At 49.6% G+C, this 20,661-nt stretch overlaps 1 protein-coding gene across 3 annotated transcripts in view; it reads right to left on the bottom strand.

Annotated features, from left to right (window-relative positions):
- Nucleotides 1-20,122, bottom strand: part of SETBP1 (SET binding protein 1) — a 363,104-nt gene extending 342,982 nt beyond the window's left edge. Inside the window, exon 1 of one of the 3 annotated variants that reach the window (XM_074355256.1) lies at nucleotides 18,898-20,122. The gene's annotated coding sequence lies outside the window, so the exon portion shown is untranslated. Of the gene's footprint in view, nucleotides 1-18,259; nucleotides 18,533-18,589; nucleotides 18,851-18,897 lie in introns of those variants that run through there. The other 2 variants (XM_074355257.1, XM_010961443.3) reach the window with 2 other exon arrangements.
- Between the last annotated feature and the right edge of the window lie 539 nt (nucleotides 20,123-20,661).

Below are 20,661 nucleotides of genomic sequence, written 5' to 3'. Positions count from 1 at the left end.
CCCCCCCGAGAAGCCCAGGAACAGACTTGGCTCCTGGAAATTTCCCAGCCCTGCAGAAAGATACATTTACAACTGCTTCCACTTAGGGGAAAACCCAATGAATGCAGCACTTCTGCAAAAGGAGAGGCTGCCTGGTGACAGCATGAGCATCGTCCCTGAAGCTGTCAAACTAAAACACTGAACAGTCACCTGTGCCCCATGCTACAAAAGGGACAAAGTCCCCACTGAGGAATAGGGGAGGGCAGTCAGACCAGACAACACTTTGTTTCCTTTACTTGTAAAATTCTTTGTCTCATCTAGACCGATCTGCCTGCCTCCCCAGAGTCTTATATAGTTTTTAAAACATCATATTCAAGTCAACAATGTTCATTGAGGCCTCTCTTACCAGTGCCAGGTTAACACACTAGCTGTTGGAGGCATCAGGGTGCCTGAGAACATGTCCCTGTTTGTCTCTGCTTAGCAGAAGCCCAGCCAGTCTTTCTCAGTTTCTGCCTCAGACTCATGAAATGCAAGCCATGTTTCTTATGGCAGCAGTGTTCAGTGGTTCACTTCCTCTGGCAGGAATCTCCAATGTTACATTTTATTCCCTACTTCCTATCTATAAAACTGTCTCTGGGTCAAACCAAAAGGAGAGCATATTCTCCATAAAAAGTTTCTAAACTAAATCTGTTCGGACCTTTGAACCAGAAGTAGGCCAATATCTAATTCAACTTCTGTGATGGGAGAAAAGACGGCGAAATCTAAAATTTACGATAATAGATAGGAGTACAAAGTGGATGAATTACCAATATTGGGAAAACAGCTTCCATTTAAAAAAATGATTCACTTCACAATTTCTTATATTTAGCGATATAAATTATTAACTGATTAATGTAGAAGACAAAGCTCCAAAACTTAAAACTATCAAATAATGAGAGCCATAAAAATTGAAAATTCAATTTCTTAGTTTTCACATCAAGATCCTAAGACACAATTAGAATACAATTTCTTTCTTCAAGGAGCTTATGCTGCTGAAGAGAGATTTGAAAAACAAAACAGAGCAGACTTTTATATGTCCTGTAATAAAGAATAAAACCAAAGGGAAGAGAAAGTGTCTTCCACTTGGGCGAGGTGTAGGCAGACAGACAGGGACCTACACAGGTAGACCTCAAGACAGCACAGGGTGTGGCTTTGACCTTGAGGGGCTTCAGTAAGTAGAGTGGGAAGGAGGAAGACACGGCAGACAGAAGGAACAGCACGAGGCAAGGCTTGGGCAGGCACGCGCAGTTCTGCTCGGCAAAGAGAGAGCTGAGGTTTGGCTAGGAGGTGTGGTACAAAGGCGACTGGTGAGAGGTACACCTGGAGATCAAGGGGGACAGCCAGATCACGGGCATCCTTGAATGTCAAGCTAATGAGCAGGACTGTATCTTACAGGTAATGGGAAGCCACTTAAGTAAGGGATGGCAGTAAGGAAGCTATGCTTTAGAAGGATAATTCTGGCAGGTGGTGTGATGGGTGAGTTAAGAGAACCTGATGTCAGAGGCAGGGGGAACCATAAAGAACCTCAGCTGAAATTCAGTGCTTGTTGCATGAGGACCAGACCAGGGCAGTGTGAGTGCGACAGGATAAATACTGGAGATGAAACAGTAAGGCAGTCTGAAATAAACCCGTCCAGGAACACATCAACCCCAAACCTTCCACACTGGTCTACCTTGGGAATTCAGTCTTGCGGCTCAGTAGCCAACAAGGCATTTTCCCTGTTCAAGTCAAAACCAGTCCCCACAGTTGCATCACATACACAGAATTCTTTCCGCCTTGATATCTGAGAGAATCTTTTCTTAGAGCCTCGTCCACCGATCTGTGCAATGCCTAGCAGACAATGGGTGTTCTCCAAATGTTCGCTGCATGAAGGAATGAATGAACAAACGAACAAACAGATCCCAGGCTCCACATTTCAAAGTCACACCCGACTCGTCACTCCTCCGTGGGAACACACTGTAAACTCTGGACCACAGCATTCATGCTCCCTGACTTAACACTGCCCTCAAATGTATAACTTGCCACCAGACAGTAGTCATACACCTTCTCATTGGCTCCAGTACACAGATCCTTCCTCGATTGCCATTCAGGCTCAGGCTGAGACCGACTGTGGTCATACAACACTCACAACCGCTTCAGCGCCCAGTGCAGGATGGGGCCCTTGCAGGGCTCCACCAAGCTCTTTCTGAATGAAAATGAATTTGCCCCTGACAGCTCTGCAGAGCCCTGTGGTTCAAACCACTCCAACGGTGGACCCACCCAAGCAGGCGGCCCCGGTGCAATTCACCGTCTGTGCCCCTCGCGTCCACGTGCCAGAAGATTTCCCAAGAAAAAGGCAAAGAAACCTAACCCGTCTGTTTACTTCCCCAGCACACAGAGCTCCTGTTCTCCTTTTGCCTTTCTCCCAGCGCGTACCTGCCACCCCAGGTTCACAAGCTACATTTTTTTTGGTGCATCTGGGTGACCGCTGCGAGTCCTCTGGTAGCGGTGGACCACTGCCCCGGCGCCCGGGAGCACACGTGCGCGATCACGCATGCGCTCACAGAGGAGGGGCAGCCCACGCAAGGTGAAAACCAACCCTGTGCCTTGTCACACAGCAGCGGCCAGGACTACTCCAAGGGGGGCAGCGCACAATGGACACTCTGTGCTGGCTCAGGCCTCCAGGCCGACAAAAATTAACCCTTCTGTGGCTGTCTGCAGGACTTGGGGTGGGCAGGATAGAAATAGTAAAACCTGCTTGGCAAATGACTCCTAGTAGGTCCTGGCTCTGCCTTTCCCAGACAGTGGGATGCCAGACGTCAGTCATCCTGAGTCCCTTACTCCACACTTATCCCAGCAATGAATGGAGTCGGACCAAGGTCTCTTCCATCCTCAAGACTTCGTAATCCACCCTGCACAGCCACAGACCTATGGGACAACCTACAGAATTATCTGTCTCTGGGTCCAGGGGAACCCTGCTTGGCTGAACGTGCTTCATGACCCAAAGGTGTCCCAGGGAGAACCTCCTCTCTCCCCTTCAAATCTGTGAGATAGAAGAATTTTTCCTAATCTAAAGCACATTCTCAGGGGGGAAGGTAGAGCTCAGTGGTAGAGCACATGCTTAGCATGCATGAGGTCCTGGGTTCAATCCCCTATCCCTCCACATAAATAAATAAATGAAAACCTAGTTACTTCCCCCTCAAAAAATATATAAAAAAATAATAAAGCACATTCTCCACCGGCGGCACTGGGGGAACCCTGACTAATCCCAAGGACTTGGGGGAAAGGCAAATTCTCAACCCCCACCTACGGCCCCAGGAGTGAAGCCCAGCACGCTGCCTTTTGATGGACTTAGGTTTTGCCGGCACCATGTGCTTACCCCTAGCAACTGCCTTGAGCAAAGAGCACTGTTATTCTGTGTTTAAAGGGAATTCCTCCTTACAGTTTTATGCCTAGTCTCTTTAGAATAGGCATCAGCTGCACTTTATTCGTCTATGCAACCCCAATGGCTAGCGCAGCACCCAGTGCACACTGGACACTCAAGGCATGCTGGTCGACGGAATCAAGAAATAAACCAACCGCCTTGGACTGGGCTTCCCAGCATCACCCACCTCTCCCAGCTACCTTGCTTCCAGTGCCCCTGCAAAAAGCCACCATCACCCTGACCACTGCTTTCCAAAGGCGCACGTGGTGAAACTGACCCGGCCCTTGGCGGGTACCACAGGAGTCCAAAGACGTGGACCCTGCACCAGAAACTGAAACCTTGTAACTGACTACACCTCAATTAAAAAATAATAATTATATGAAAATGAATATATGTATATTCATGTATGACTGAAAAATTGTGCTGTATGCCAGAAATTGACACCATATTGTAAATTGACTATGAATCAATTAAAAAATAATTTAAAATTAAATTAAATTAAAAAAAAAAAAAGACGTGGGTTCTGGACCTAGTTCTGCCTCTTAGGAGCCCTCATGAGCCCTCTTTCAGCCTCGGTGTCTCCTCAACAAAACGGAGAAAAGCACCTTTCTAATCTTCCTCATTAGGTCACGGTTTTTAGCTTTTTTCCATCCTTTTTTTTCCTAATGGAACTACACGCTCCTTATAATTCTCTTGGTTAGTAACACACACACCTCATTGTCCTGAAGGCAAACATGCAGGAGAGCTTTGCTGCCTCATCCTTGACCTTTCCCAAACTCCCCTCAACTCCTCATCCGCAGCCGTGTCCACACTCTGCAGATCCCAAGAGCCTGGGCACCTCTCTCGTCTCTACACCTAGAAGACACAGCTGACCGGATCATGCTCAAGTCAGAACCTTTTCCCCCTCAGAACCCTGTAGGGTGTCTTCCAGCGTCTGAAGTAACAGGAGAGAAAACGAGGGCCAGCCTGGTTTTGCTTGCTTGGTAGGCAGCTTGTTTGCTGGGGTTCTAACTGAAGATATTTTTTCATTATAACAGAATTTTATTAGTGACAAAATGAGTAGACGGAATGGATCTCACTCCTGTTACCTTTCCTGGAGCACAAGGAGCTTCCTGCGTCTGCAGTGCGGGTTATTTCTAGTTCAGAACTGTTCCCTTCGATGGTTTCTGTTAGTTATTTTCTTGTATTCAGTAGTTCTGGCGTCTTTCTAATTTTTTCTATCACCTCAGTTTAAAGCTCTCATCTCTGTTCTCCATTTCTTTCATTTTCTCTCTCACTGTTTTTATTTCTTTATTTTGTAGTGTGGGAGAGCATTCCCAAATCTAGCGTCCATAGCACCCATTTAATTCTGTTTTACATCCTTCCTCTGCCTCTATTGACATCCTTATGGACTTTTAATTTCACAATGGCACACTTTGTATCCCCGCAATCTTTCTGCAATTTATTCACCTTCTTTCAGCCAATTCTGATGCCTTTTCATCTCTGCACACCCCCGTTCTTGTTGCTATGTGCTCCTGCTCCATGGGGGCTGTGCTTTTTCCTGTTGCAGGTGTCTAGCAGCTCCCTAAAATTCTTATTTTGCTGTTGTAGTAAGTAATTATCACGATGCTGCTCCTTTCTCCTTGTTCTGAGTGTTTTCCCCGCTGAGGTCTTGTGCCAGATTCTCTCTTCATCCACACTCTACTGAGGAAAAAGTCATGCAGGGCAGTCCTGGTCTACAGACAAAGCACTGGACTGCTTCTGACTCTACCTTCCATCCATCTTGAAGTCAGGCAAGTCCTCCTCTCAGAGCAATTGCTGTTATCAGTCATCTGGTCACCTCAGTTCCCAGTGAACGGGAACAGTGCTGTGCTGAAGTCGACCCACGTGGCTCTCTTCCCAGCTCCACTCTCAATGGTATCGAGTTGGTAAGCCGAAAATCAGCTATGGGAGGAGTGTTTATACCACAGGAATCGGCAAACTTAACAAATCAGGGCTTTAGAATAAATCTGGAGAAGAGGGTGTGAAGCATTTACAGACCCGATTTACTACTGTTTTGCTTGACTGAAGGGGGATCCTTCTGTCAGATTCTTTGCAACTCTGAACAGCTGAAGTCCACACTGTGCACCGTCTCAGACTCTTCATGTCCACCTCAGAACTTCCTTGAGGGAACGTCTCTGCCCAGAAGTCAATGCCCGCTGCCACTCTTCCCAAACCTCCCACCTCCAGCCTGGCCCCTTCGTCTTCTGAAAGCTGTAGACGCCTAGAATGTGCATAATGGTTTTAGAAGGAGACCGTCTCTAGTTGTTTTACTAAAGTTGCCCGTGCAGTAGACCTGATGACTGCCTATTATTCTAGTTGATGGAAATTGTGAGGTTCTGATGTTGGCGGACAAGCAACGTAAAAGGATGGTGCACAGCCTATCTGACTACAGACAGGGAGGTGACTGTACTATCAACCTAGGCTCATCGGCTACAGTGATAAGAATCTCTTCTCGCTGTCTGACTTTGGTTTCGGGGGTGCTTGAGCATCCATCCTCCCATACGCCTTCAAAGGTGTTTAGGCAGGGAGTCAAAAGTGGCTTTTTCCTCTTGGGGGACTTTCCATGCTCTGGGCTCCTCTTCTGCCTCCTTTAGCCAACGCCTCTTCATCGCTCAGGCCCAAGTCAAATGGCACTTCCTGAGCATCATAAACCAGACCAGAGTGCTCCCTCCTAGCACTCACTATATTTTATAATTAATGCTTGTACTGCTCTTGGTTTCGACTCTGCCTCTCCCACTAGATGGTGAGCCCTTGAGGGCGGGAGCTGTAATGGAATTAGTGCCGTTTCCTTAGCTCACCATGGGGCCCCAGAGCCCAGCACAGCTCCTGATCAATGGGAACACTCCAAATTATCCACTGAGTCAACGCCGAATGAGAGGCTGTGTCCAAGACCAGCCAGGTGCCATCTGATGCCGGTGCCCACGACTCTGAGTGATGTGTCTCTGAAACCCCATGTACTGCAGAGACACCCACAATAAATGCTCCATAAACACAGATAAAGTGATCCAGCATCCCAGTCCTTACCAGCTCGCAATCAGCGAGGGTAAACGCAGCTCAGCACGCGGCTCTCTGACCCTGCAAACACTCCAGTGTTCTCCAGCAAAGAATGAAGATCAGACTCAATGGCTTTTTTGTACTACTCACCTGTGTGGTACCTTCCTGACCACAGTTCACCTCCTCCAAGCAGCGTTTCCCCAGGTACTGCACCCACCACATTCCCCAGCAGCATCTCCTGAGCTGCAGCTCTCCCCAGATCCCGCTGACTTGCATCACTTCATACGATTCCCTGCTAATTCTTCCAGCTGGCCTGCCCTTTCTCCTTTCTCCACCTGGTTGCCTCTAAGTCATTCTTCAAGAATTGGATCGAGTTGCACCTCCTTCAGGAAGACTGGCTGGACCTTCCTTCTCCTCCTTTCGCCCTTGTGTGTACACGTGTGCACACACACACTCACACACGCTCACAGATGGTCTTGTTCTCACCTCCCTGGGCATTCTGCTACCCCAGCATCCGGAAAGCTGTATTGCAATGTTCCATGCACCACTTTTGTCTCCCACCAGATCAAGAACTCCATAGGGAAGGGGCTGGGTTTTAAGCGGGTCTCTTCCACAGTTCAGAGCACAATGATCACACTCAGCGAGTGTCCAACAGGGAGTGTCCATGTCATGTCTCCCCTTGAAAAGAGTAATGGAATTAGCGCCGATTTGATGTCACAAGTTTAGATTACTTAACTTCTCCTCCCCACTTAGAAATTGTGTTCTTGGAAAATAGATTTAAGCTGTTCAGGTTTCATTTGGAAATTGGGTAATAATCTTACCTCAAGGGTTGTTTTGAGAAGTAATCGAGATTAAATGAGATACTTAGGAAAGATCACGTTGTGATCTCCTGAGTGGGAATTTAAAACTTTTTGGTAAATTTGATTTATTCTCCTAGTCTCATATCCACGCTAGCATTTGGCCAAATACTGCCTTGTCTTCACAGACCCCAAGTAAAGACTGAGGGCTGGGGGTTGCGGACCGACCTTTTCCATCTCCCCACACAGTGGGAAGGACATATAAGCCTGTTGACTTGAGTGCTTTAATGCTGCCTGAGGTTGCTTTCTTCTTGTTCCTAGTTTGTGCTGTGGAGGAAGCAAGGCTTAGCTCAGTCGTGAATTCCGATTCAGTTCCCTGCTCTGCCACTGGGAGAGTAGTTCCTTGTTCTCCCTGGGTCTCCCCGTCTTCGTCTGTAGCTCTGACATCCTCAGGTGCTGAACATTCTCTCCTCAACTCGCAACCAGAAGCCCTTCAAAGACAGAGCTGACACCTTATACCTCTTGATAGGTTTACTGGGTCTGCAGCTCTGCCTGGTTGAGCCTAACACAAAACTGAGGATCAGTCCCTGCGCTCAGGGATGTCCGTGATGGAGAGAGACACAGGATCAAACTTCTGAGGCCTGAGGCTGAGCACACTGTTAACCAACGGTTCCAGCTCTAGCTGCACAAACAGTGCATCCTCTGGGAACCAATAACACAGCACAACACCCTGAGCCTTGGGTCATGGGCCCCCAGGGAAAGGTCTCAACAGCACAGACTGGACCAGTCCTCAGATTTGCAGGGGGAGCTCTGGCTTTGGCACATCGCCCATCCCCTGCATTTCTTCATGCAGTCAAGAAAAGCCCATACTTGTAGTGAGAGAGGGGGTTAAACACAAAAAATGGCCCTGACAGGCATTATCAGTTTAGTCCAGACAACAGCCCTGTGATGCAGAAGACCTGTCCTCATTTTACAGATGTGGGAATTACGCCCCAGGGAGGCTAATAATTTGCTACCTGTGCCAGATCCGCAATCAAATTCAGGCTTATATGATCCCAAAGCCTGTGCGTTTATTTTTACATCATGATGTCTCTAAATTCAAAGTGATGCCAGCTTTTAATCAAACGCTCCCCCAGCTACTTCTACAGATATGAGCTCTAAAGCCAGTCTGCCATCTGACTTGCCATATCCCTTAAAATCTCTGGGCATCAGTTTTCTCCTCTGCCCTCCTAGTCTCTTCACAGACTCTTACAAGAGAAAAAGTAAATAATAGATGTAGAATAGTATCTAAATAAATTAAATATGCAGGATTGACCTGTATCCTGTGATCACAATATTTCCTGTCCAAGTAGATTAGAGAGAGCCACATGGTAAGGAAAAGGACCCTAACTTTGAACAGGGATCTAGTATAAAACAGATACCTTAAGTTTATTCCTTTTTTAATGTTTTTATTATTTTTTTAAGTTTATTTGAATGGATAATCAGGTTTATTTATTTTTAATGGAGGTACTAGGGCTTGAACCCAGGACCTTGTGCACGCTAAGCAGGCATTTGACCACTGAGCTATACCCTCCCCTTGAGTTTATTCTTTGATTTAACCCAGAGATGTGCCCATTTTACAGATAAGAAAACTGAAGCTGAGAAATCTGTTGAAATCACAGAGGTAGTTCTGTCTGACTTCAAATGGCATTTGCTTTCCATTGAACCATAATGCCATCAGTCTTTAAATACCCAGCATTAGTTGTCACTTGAACGCGGATCCTCAACCACGCCATGTGGGAACTGGGGGTGAAAATGATACACCTCCCTGAAGGCACTGGGGCTAAACTGGACAATCGACAGATGATAAACTCCCTAGTCTTTCATTCAAGGTCCCTTAACTTTGACCGCACTACCTGCTCAGCCTTACTTCAAATTCCTTGACTTCTCAACCAGCTGATTCGGCAACAACCTTGTTCATTGTCATTTGAACCTGAAGTGTAACCTGACACTTAACGTGTTTGTGCTTCTGCTACGAAGGCATACCAGAGAACCAAACACCGGCTCCATTTCCTGTCCTTTATGACATTTGTTCTTCAGCTGTCTTGAACTGTCATTTAAATATTGCATTGTTACTGGAATTTGTATATGTCTGTCTCCTGTTATGCACTAACCTCCTGGAACTGAGGACCCGTATCATAGAGCATTTTTGTTTCCTGGGTGGCTGAGCCCCATTCTGAAAGAAGAACTCTCATGCTCTGCCCAGGACCACACGTGAACCTACTCCATGAACACCTGGGAAATGGCTGAATATTTTTATGGTTACTTGATATTGATTGATTCCCAAGGAGTGGGTCCAAGACTTTACCCCCCCTTTGGCAAATGACACTAAAAAGTACTGTGATTTCTTTTAAACTGACCTAAGATGTGTTTGCTTTTTCTTTAGTAGAACACACCAGAAAGAACTGCACTGCAGGTGTCCTAGTAATTGTAATTTATAGTTGCAAACAAAAGCTAAATAAATAAATGTTCAATTATGGGGAAAAGAAATAAAATAAATATGTAGATATAATTTTTGTCCTAAAGATGCATCTTTTGAACTCCAGACTGAAGAGCTGGTGGCTGAGAGGGCTGACGGATGACAGGACAGTCAGACGTCAGGGTTCTCTTGAGTGTGGTGTGTGGAAGTCCTCTGACTGGCACACCCTATGCTCCGCACACCTACTCTCCTCACGCTCTGAAAACTCCAGTCTTGCCTGCCATCTCAGCTCAGGGCAGATGTAGCCTTGGCCAGTTCCTCGCAGGACCCCATCACATCTGTTTGGCTGACTGATACCCCACAGAGAAGCGGTCCCCTTTCTGTTTCTAGATTCTCAAGGAGAATATCTTCCCCACTGTCCTGTACCTACTCCAGGCCATCCCATTGTTCAGGACTCAACCCAAGTCCCACCTGCCCCATGACACTCTCTCTGTTCTGTCCAACCACTGGAGACACCGGCCTTCCCTGTGCTCCCATGGGAGTTCAGTTACTGAGCCCTACACCACTGTCCTCTGCTGCTCCTTCACTGGTTTTCATGAGTTCTTAGGGAGCCTTCCATCAGACTGAGAACAGAGATAACCACCCGTCCATCTCTTGGGGTCCCCACGGCATCCATCAATGTCTATCACATTCATGGTTAAATGTTAACAAGCAAACGACATTTGTTGAAGCAGAAGGTTGAAAAGTTGAAGGGTCTGAAGGAAAACTCTGGGCAGCTAAGACTGGGCCCAACTGGGCAGCTGAGACTGGGTCCTGGCTTTCGTCCTTCTCACTGTTGCCTGAAGACCTCAGACCAGCAAGACGCCTGCTCTGTGCCCTGTGCCTCTAAGTCAGCCAGCAGGGCCCTCCGCACCAGGGCCTCCCTGCTCCTGCCAGATGGAGTACATGTTTGTGATGAGCATTCGTTTCCTTGTGGCAATTCCAAATTCACATTCAAACTTTGTCCCATCTCTGCTCCTGGGTCCCACCAAGAATTTCCCCTTATTCTAGTTCCACCATCAAACCCGAAACCACATCCTCCTTGAAGCCTTCCCTGATGGCTCTCTCGTCCTGATCACTCGAATAGCATAATTCCACTTAGATCATGCTCCCACTTTGGCTGCAGACTGATGCTTTCCATTTGAGCTAAGCCTGTCTCTCCAGATATACACTGTCCATTCTCCAAGGGCAAAAGCCACGTCTCACTCCTGACCTCTCTGGCCCAGTGGTGCCAAGAACAATGGCACAGGCTGCAATGCTGAGTGAGACCTTAATAAACATTTGCAGATCCAAAACCCGACTGTAATCGAGCTCTGGAGAACAAAATAATGAGCAGAGAGAAGGCCCAGAGGGCTTTCACATCAAATCATCCTTTTTAGTCACCATTATGAGTCAATACTTTAAAAAACAAAATCAAAGCTCTCATTGCTCATATAACAATAGGTCACAGAAATACGAACCAAAAACTGCAAGAGACTTGCCACCCAGATTGCGCTATCTTGCTACAAGCACAACAACTGTGCCCCAACCGCTTCTGATGACAGTTCTCATTCTACTCCACTGGATTCATCAAATCCAGCGTCTCCGCTGTTCACATCTTTCCAGGCCCAAGTTCAAACCCCAGGCAGCTTCCTTCCACTGACAGAACCGCAAATCTTTGGCTGATGAAAGGAATAATGAAGAAATTGAGCTTTTTTTTTTTTTTTTTTTACCTAGTTAGGCCTAATTGTCTTACTTGCCTTTTTTTTTTTCCTATCCCAAGTTCTAGAGTAAAAGTAATTGCAGTACCTCAGTAACTTGTAGAGGCTCGCGCTTCCTAAATACCCAAGCAGTGTGCTCCTAGGGGATTCAGAGTGCCTGTGGAATGTTCTCAGGGCCTCAGGTCAAAGCCCAACTTTCCTGATCCCACCCCAACCCAAATCACAGAGGCCGCTGGCTTTGGACGAACGTGGGTCACTACCTTCCATCTCTAAATGCACACACACCACCGCACCACTCGTTACAGATCACAAACCATGGAAGGGCAGGCTCTGCAGAGGGGACTAGGGGACATCCCAGGAGCACAGGCATGGCCCCCGCCCTCATGCCCAGCAGTACCTACACGAGAAAACAATGTCCAGCCCCCGAGATCCATGAGGGCCATGCAGTAACACAGCAGAGATTCCAAGTGCCTTCTGGTCATAGGAAGCAGTAGGGAAGCCCAGACAGAGGACGTAGTCGAGACTTTCCAGAACCCGCCTTTGCTTGCTTGGTTTCCCTTGTCCCAACTCAGTTATTGTACCAAAGGAGACCAGTTTTCAAAAGAAGATGTACAGATCAGCCCTTTTCTTCCTCCCACATCATTCACGATGGTGTTTCCTCACGCTTCCATCACCAGCCCCTCCTCTCCTTTCCCTGTCTTCACCAGGGAGCTTCTCCAGGTCCGAGTCCCCCTCCTGTAACTCTCAGCCACAGCAAACACTTGGCGAAGTTGACCAACCCTCAGTGGGAGCGGCTTGGACAGTCTTTGGGGTGGAGGAGATTTGAGCTTTCAGAAACCTCTGAAAATCCTGGGGACACTTTAACCTATAGTCACAAGAGTTTCAGAAGGGACCCTCCCGCCACAGCAGCCCACACTCTTACTCCTGACCGTGACCCGAGCTAAAAAGCAGGAAGGCCGGGCACCTCGTCCTGCCCCGCGTGCTGACGAGGGGCCAGCCCGGCCCCTGCCTGCCTCTCAGGAGCCTGTCCCTGGAGCTTGCCCTCTGAGCTCACTTCTCTACTCAGTCTTCTCTCCCACTGCAGCCGCGCTCACTTAGTCACCGAGGAGTGGGAAGCACTGGGACTTAAGTAACAAAGACTGCGTGGTTAAATGCCAAAATGAGTGTGCTGGACAAAAAAGAAAAAAAAAAAAAAAAGCCACTGGAATTTTCAGGGAAAGTTAAGAGCTGTGTGTGCTAGTGGTGACGAGGCTCCAGCAGGCACTTAATAAAGATTTGATGATTGAATGGATGAACGGATGAATCAGTGATGGATAGGATGTGCACGCGGTAAAGCATCGTTAACCCCTGGGCTTGGAGGAAGAAGCTGAGAGCGGGCGATTGCCCCGAAAGATAGCCAAAAGTATACAAAGCCATCAACGTAAGTGGTTATTATTCACTGTATCTGCGAGGGCCTCGCTGGGGTGGGTCACCGTGCAGGGCTTTAGTGTTACCTCTTAGAGGACATTCACTTTTAATATTCTGTCTCCGCACAAATTCCCTGATTCATTCATGCGACAGAAGTCATTCATAAGCACGGCTTTGTGGGGGCAAATCTGGCCCCTTCCTTCAAGGACTCACAGCCTGGAGGACCCAGATGCCCGGCAAGTGCATTAGTCCCGAAGTGCTCTGGAGAAGGGAGTGAAGAGTGGAGAGCTGGCCGGATGTCCTAAGAGGCAGACACTGTGGCTAAGAGGGGCCAATCGGGACATCTTCCAGAGAGGAGGCGGTGACACGGAACGAGCAGATCGTGGAGGGGCACGAGTGGACAGAGTGCCCAGGATCAGCAAAGAAACCAGAGGCCTGCGTGCACTACACAAAATGAGAACATGGCAAGGTGCCCGGGGCAGGCTGCTGGGCGGGGAGAGCCAGGAACCATGGGACAGAGAAAAAGGCTCAGTACGGAAGAGTCAGGAGCAAATGGTCCGGGGAGGACTTCCCTGATTCTGCAGAACGTGCTGGGTCTGCCAGGAGAGGTGCAAGCTTGCTATCAGTTCCAGTCTTCAGAGAGGGTACAAATTCTGTCCTGAATGTCACTGCTCAGCCACCGTCGTTCCCTGACGGAAACCCTCCCCCTTGCACTCTCTACCCCTCACCTCCCCTCTCTGTGTGTCGCCATGCCTTTTTCCTTTTCTCCTTCTCTTTCTCAACCAGAAGAGTCTTCAGAGCATCAGTGCATCCTTGAGTCCAAACTGGATACTATCTGAGACTCTTAAGTCTTGGGTGCATACACACAGTAGGCATCCAGTCATTCAACTTACTTAAAATACACACACTGTACACACGTTTTCCCTTTGGTCAACTTGAGAGTAGAAAACAATTATTCCCTGACTGTCGTAAAACGCAAAGGGCCCCTGCAGGCATTTCTGGTCATACCAAGAGGTTACTAATCTCCTGGGCTGTGATGACAATAATTCCAGACACCATGGAAATCCTCTCCGAGTTCAATTACAGAAATTAGCTGGTGTTATTTAATCCCAGAAGCCCCATGAAGTAGGCCGGGTAAGTGTCTCCATCCCTGTATTACTGATTCGTTTACGGAGGCTCAGAGAGGTCGAACAATGTGTCCAGGGACATTCAGCTGGGGAGTAGTAGGGACAGGGTCCACACTTCAGGTGTGGTACTCTTCACATGGCAACACAGCCGTGTAGTCCCAGGTGGGCCGCCAACTTGTATCATTTCAGCAAGTCAGCACATCAATGGTCTCATCTTCTGAATGGGGATAAAATGCCTGTCTGGCCTCCCTCCTTAGAAAAATCTAGGCGGGGAACATGTGGTGTCAAGATACTTCTGAAAAGAACAAAATACCATGCATATAAAAAGGAGTATGTTTTGATGGGAAGAGACAAATTGGGTCAGAGAAACATTTTTCCAAGCTGGCAAAGTTCTGAAACTCTTACCTGCTCACCATTCACCCCCTATGACTCCCCAGCACTGGGAAAGGGGGAAGCCTCTGCCTGCCTGGGGGATCAGCCCCGCTGGCTTTGCCTGTAAGTATTCCTCATGGGTCTGCTGCTCACAATTCATCACCAGCTCCTGGGGGAGGGGTGGCTGCTTCCTCCCAAAGGATTCTGTGCACTTAGGGGATGCTCATGCTGTCCATTTGACCCTGGCATCATTTGCTCTGAACTGCATAGGAAGTGAACTGTGGGTTTTTACGCCAAAGGCTATTTAAAAAAAAAAAACAAAACACAATGTTTCTTCAACCTTAGAGGATACCCTCTAAGGGGGTAAAAAACCAACGCTGAAAGGGAAGCTGCTCTAAGAGCCAGTAACTTTGACTCAGTCATCTAAGGTCACCAGTTTCCCCCAACACTTGGGGCAACAGCCCCAACTGGTGTGTCTAAGGGGACAGAAGAATCTAGCAGAAGACTAAGTGAAAATGGGAATAAACGCTCAGAGCCAAACAAGAATGTAGGTTGGCATCCTTCCCTTGTGTTCTTGAAGCAGTACGCTCTGTGGGCATCTTGGTGTTTACTTTTCTGCACTTATCAAGCATTTGGCTGCCCAGAGTGTCTGCAACTTTATGACGAGTTTGTGAAACACCAGGGTTTCCTTTAGAAACAGTCCAAAGGGAAGCTCCGACCTATGGCAACAGGTCTGACGGTTGTTCCTCACTTAATCCTGGCCCAGAACATCTGGGGAAGGTCACCACGTTTCGCTGGATGCCAGAGGACATCAGCGGAATGGGACTGTCTCGTTCCCTGCTTCAGAGGAACCCAAGGACCAAGCCCCGTGATGTGCAGCAAGGACCCTGTGAGGCTTCCTTTTCTCAGAGCAGTGCGGCTACTCTTCCAGGACGAGAGCAGCCTTCTGCCCCCACCCCACCCCCACTAGACGGCCCTGAGCAAACTCAGTAACAGCATCCCTGCAGCTAACTCCTGACAATGCTAACGTGTTAATAACAATTTACCCCATTCTTCTGGCAGGAGGAAAACTGAAGCAACTTGAAATGCCATCAGCCAAAAATCATTTATTTCCCATTCCTGAGCAGCAGAGAAAACAAAGTTTCATTTGGCCAGGTCCACTTTCAATGGCTTTCTGGTTTCAATTAAAACTTCAAGTCTCCAAAGGAAAAACTGGCATTCTGGGAGGCCGAGGCCCAGCCAAGCTGCAGTGTCTCTATAAGAATCCAGAAAAGACGTCCCATCCAGCCAGCCACTTCTCATCTTCCTCCACATCACATAGAAGCTTCAGAGCAGAGACCGAAGTACAAAGAAAAATAATGACCAGGTTGAAAAAACTCTTCCTATTCTAGGGGTACGTTTTTGTGTCAGAGAACTATTGATTTGGTTCCTAATGGAATTGAAAGTCAAGATAACAGCAGAAATGGAGTCAGGAATCCGGGGAAAGTGCCTACCTACTTATTTCTTCTTCAGCAACTCCTGCCTCTCATCAGTGACCATTTTCAACTACATTTTCTACAAAGATTCCAAGCACTGTTTCCCCACCCCACCTCCATTCCTCATTTAGGTCAGCTGATTTACAAAGTAGCTTCCCATGAATTATGCACAGAGAGGACCAGAAACGCTTGTGGCACCAAAGGGGCTCCTTGGTTCACTCAGGGACACCCCTAGGCTTCCCCAGAACTGGGTCTGCCAGCAGTGCCTTCCCTATGGGATGTTCTGATGTTAATACACAAAAGAGTCGATGACACCTCCACTTGCCTAGCCCATTCATGAACATACAAGGCGGTTAAATAGTTTCTCCCAAGCTATAAGTGGCCCCCTTCCTAACCACATCACTGCTTCTCAGCCACTAACCCTTCTGTTCACTACCAGCCAACCCCTCCCCCACCTCCAGTTTTTTTATTCCAGCGACACGTCTGTTTTCTCTGCTGAGAGAGACAAGTCTGTTTCCCTCCTCTGGCTCCCGAATGTATTTGCTCACCACCTCCTCCCCTCCCAGCCCAGCTCAGGTTACTGTAGTGGCTAGCAGCTCCCCCAGCCTGGCTCTAACACCAATTCAACTTCCCAAGACTTAAGACATTTTTTTCTTAATGGGGGGAGGGGAGATGGTGCGCAAAGCGGCACTTTCTGAGTACCTGGTCTCCTGTCTTCTCAAGCTACAATCCCTGAAGTTTGCAAATATTCTGTGTTTAACTATACTCTTCTGATCTGCTCTAATGCCCTTTTTTGGTAGCAGGCAATTGCAATTAAATTTAGAGGAAAATAGTGCATCTTCAACTTGACTGAAACCTGGGACTTCTAAGTAAGGGCAAAATAGATCGCACCTCCCTCCTGGAGTCTTGGGATAGTGGAAGCCACAGAAAGCAGGAGAAAGGGGGAGGGAGGGACCTGCGATTGTAAACTGGCTACATTTTAAAGTGCTACAAACTTTCTCCTCCTTCACACGCCCCTGGCCAGTTGGCCCCGCCTCCCCATCCCTGCCAGACAACATTCAACTGGGGTGTGTGAAGGAAACTCTCCCGGACCGTCCGGGGCTGGCCCCAGTGCTGCAGATGTGGCCTGCATAGAACAACACCCTTCCTCTCCACGTCCCTCTTTCCTAGCCGACTCCTGCCCCTCCAAAATACATACGCGTGCACGCGCGCACGCGCGCGCGCACACACACGCACAAGTTTTGCAGATGAGGATGGGTTCAGACAGGCACATGAGATTTACCTGTGAAAACCACAGGAGGGTAATGGGGTAGGGCTGCCATAGAGCAAAAGCAACTTTATTAAGTTAGCTTTTTGCACAAATCTACAGGAAAAGAAGAGAAACAGGACGAAGAGTAAAGACATAAAAAAGAAGAGAATAAAACAAAAATTAAGAGAAAAACAAGTAATACTAGTATTTCCATAAAGACCATGGATTCCAACTAACTTTAGGATAAAAGGTGTGGATAGTGGCGGAGGGGAGAGGGAGGTTTGGAAGGGAAAGTAGCTGTGGTAGAATTCCAAAATAAACTGCCCTTTTGGAGGAGAGCTTCTGCAGGGAAAAGAGACACACAAATTGGCCGTTTAGCATTAGATGTCAACCATGAGATTATCAAGACAGTTTATTTGAAGCGGAAACAAATCGGAAATCCTTCCCTCAACAGTCCTCTTAGACCAACACACACACCCTCAGAACCCACAGAGACACACATAAAGGATAAACGCAGCATCACGGGGCAGTAAGACCCCCCCTTCCCACACCCCAGTACCTCTAGCCTCATCTCCTACTTCCAACTGCACAACTTTCCAATCTCCAAAGAAAATATTTCCAGTTGGATCCTATTTCAGAATTGTAACTGGTGTGGGTCGTGGGAGGAGGGGTGTTTGCAGCGTGTAGGGGATGGAGACTGGAAGACAGCATTTCGGTAGTTACTTATTTTTGTAGAGCCAGCATGCTCTACCGATCAGAAATTGCTATTACCCAACAATGCTTCCATCACAAACAGACACCAAAAAACACCACCAGCATTATCACCATCTTGCTACGGATCTGCCCAGTCCAGTTTACCCGACTTTGTCTCTGTGGAACTTCTCGGACAGTATTTTAGTCAAAGAAGATAATGGTTTGAAAGACAAAAACAATAAATCGATACTGAAGGGTTCCCTTTCAGGAGTTATTTCCCACTGGAAAGCACCGAGCGGGGAAGCCTGTCGTTAACTCCCAAGCCCACGACTCCTCTAGAAACACACACAATGCGTGCTTTCAAAAAAGGCATTCGTCTGCTTTTAAGGGAATTCCTGTCTTTTCAGAGTACCCAAACCGGAGAGCACGAGAAAGAGATTCAGATCCATTGATTAAAATTTTAAGAAAAAGACTAACACAGAGCCACGACACAAGCACACACCAACCTTCGCCGGCTGGACCACTTCTTCCCTGTTCTTCTTTCTATTAACGACACGTTAGATTCTGATACATTCCCCCCCTTAAAAAATCCAACTAGATACAATGTAGCTCTCTAGCTCCACTTAACCTGCAAGTTACAAAGAGAGAGAGGAAAAAAATATCCTGCCGCCTTCCCACCCCTTTCCCTACCCCCTCCCCCTCCCGAGTCCACTCCACCAACGCCAAACCCGCCAGCCCCGGCAGCCGGCCGCCGGACCGAGGGAGGGTGCAAAACGCGGGGGGAGGGGGAGGGCCGGGGGGGGTCAGATTAGGCCAAACTCAATAAGGTCCCAGACCTCCAGCCCGACGCTGCCACCATCGCCGCCACCAACGAGCCACTCCAAATCAGCCAGCATCGCCGCTCACCGCCGGCGGCCCGGAATCGCGCCCATCCTCGGCAGCCTCGCCGGGACCCGCATCCCGCCCCTTCGGCCCCGTCTCCCCACTTCCCGCCCGGTGCAAAGTCAAAGCCCTGGCGAGAGAACGTTAACTTTTGCATGCAGGGAACATACACCGCCCCGGGCCCCAGCTGTGCGGGGGCCCGCGGCGCGGCGGGAGAGGCTGGGCGACGGGCTCCCGGGCCAAGGTCGTCGCGCGTGCTCACCCACGTCCCGGAGACCTCCGGCTCCGCTGGCCCCGGCGCTCGCTCAGATCCCGGCTCCTGTCGCTCGCCCGAGCCCCCGAAGGTGCTGCTGCGGCAACTCCATGGCGATGAGCATCTGTCACTCGGCGAGCCGCCGCGGGCGGGCCGCCCTCGCTCGGGGGGCGTCGGGGCCCCCGGGCGCGCGGAGGCGGAGGCGAGCGGCGGGCGCCCCGGCCGGCCCCGCGCTTCCCGCCCGGCGCGGCCGCCTCCGCCGCGCCACCGATTTACGGAGAGAGATACCAAGGGGGAAAATGGCGTCTCCGGAGCCCGAGGAGTCCTGGAGTAATCACACTCACACACACACACGCCCGCACGCACACACTCGCGCACCGCGCGCCGCGAGCCCGGCTAATTTTAGCAGGAGCACCCCCCCCCCCAAATTATATATATCCCCGTCTCTCCAATCAATGCTATTTTTTTTTCTTTTCTTCAAAGGATGGATTGGAGCCTTAAAAAATGTTGCTGGGTTTGGGCTCGCAGGAGGCGGCGCGCGGAGGGCGAGGGCGCTTTTGCTGAGCTGTGCAGTTCGGTCCGCGGCGCCGGGCGGCCCTGCCTGCCCGCCCGCTCGTCCGCCCGCGGTCGCTAGTGCTGCCGCCGCCGCCGCCGCCGCCGCTCCATGGCCGCGCCCGCCCCGCGCCCCCGCCGCGTCCCCTCGCCACCCGCCCGCGTCCCCCGCGAGCGCTGGAGTGGGGTCGGGCCCGTGTGGCTGCCTCCCGCGCCCTCTCCCGAGTCCCGGAGTCCTAGTGAAAGGAAGGGGGAGGGCGCGGGCGGGGGAGGGGGAGGATCGGAGCGGCCGCGCGGCGGAGCCGAGCGGGGACCGCCACCCCGCTGTCGGCCTCGGCGGGGGCGCGGGTGCCCACACCGCTGGCGCAACTGACCGGGGGCCGTTTCCCCGACTTGAGCCGGCGGAGACACAGCCAGTAACCGGCAAGCGACCTCCCTCTCCCTTCACCCTCCCCTGGTGAATTTCTATCAATTGGAGGGAGTGGGGCTCGTGCGGGGGCAGAAGGAAAACAGTTCGTGGGGGCGGATCGGGGCCCTTCGCTGCCCTCGCGCCCCTCCCGCCCCCCAGCGCCCTCGCGGCCCAGTGGCTCCTGCGCGCCAGAGTCCGCCGCCGAGACTGGGCGGCCGCGGGGACCGCCGCGGGCTCGGCGCCGGCTCCCGGGCTCAACACTGCCACTATCTGACCCAACAGGAGCAGTGTTGGGGGGAGCTGAGCGCCGAGGCGCGAGATGTGATAGGCTCTGAAATTGGGTGCATTTTTTTTTTCAATCTGGTAATTACATTTCAGGGAGTTATTTTTTTGTTAAGCGACATGTATGCATTCAGATGCTTTTGTGCATTTTCTCATTATTCACAAAAATTGGACTGTTGATGAGGGGAAAGACACGGAGAGATGACAAATGCTCGTCGGCTTGCAGTTCCCTATCCAGGTTGGTGGAAAGAATAGACTGGAATGTCTTCAGCTTATACAAAATACGGTGATATTTTAATCTCTTTGAGTGTTTGTATTGGGGCTGCAATGGGGGACGTTTTCAGGTCACTCAGCCGCAACCCCAGGCAACTGAGAAAGGGAACCCCTCTGGAACAGGTCTACGTTAGAGGACAATATAGGACAGACACCGATTCAGGAAGGTTTGCAAATGGTTTTGCTTGAAGACCTCGGGTAGAGTTTACTCAAAACTCAGTTTCAGAGAGGACTCCTGTCTACCATGTTTTATGTGA

The sequence above is a fragment of the Camelus bactrianus genome, chromosome 30 (assembly GCF_048773025.1).
Source record: "Camelus bactrianus isolate YW-2024 breed Bactrian camel chromosome 30, ASM4877302v1, whole genome shotgun sequence".
NCBI lineage: Eukaryota > Metazoa > Chordata > Mammalia > Artiodactyla > Camelidae > Camelus > Camelus bactrianus.
This window is presented reverse-complemented; position numbering and strand designations above follow the sequence as displayed.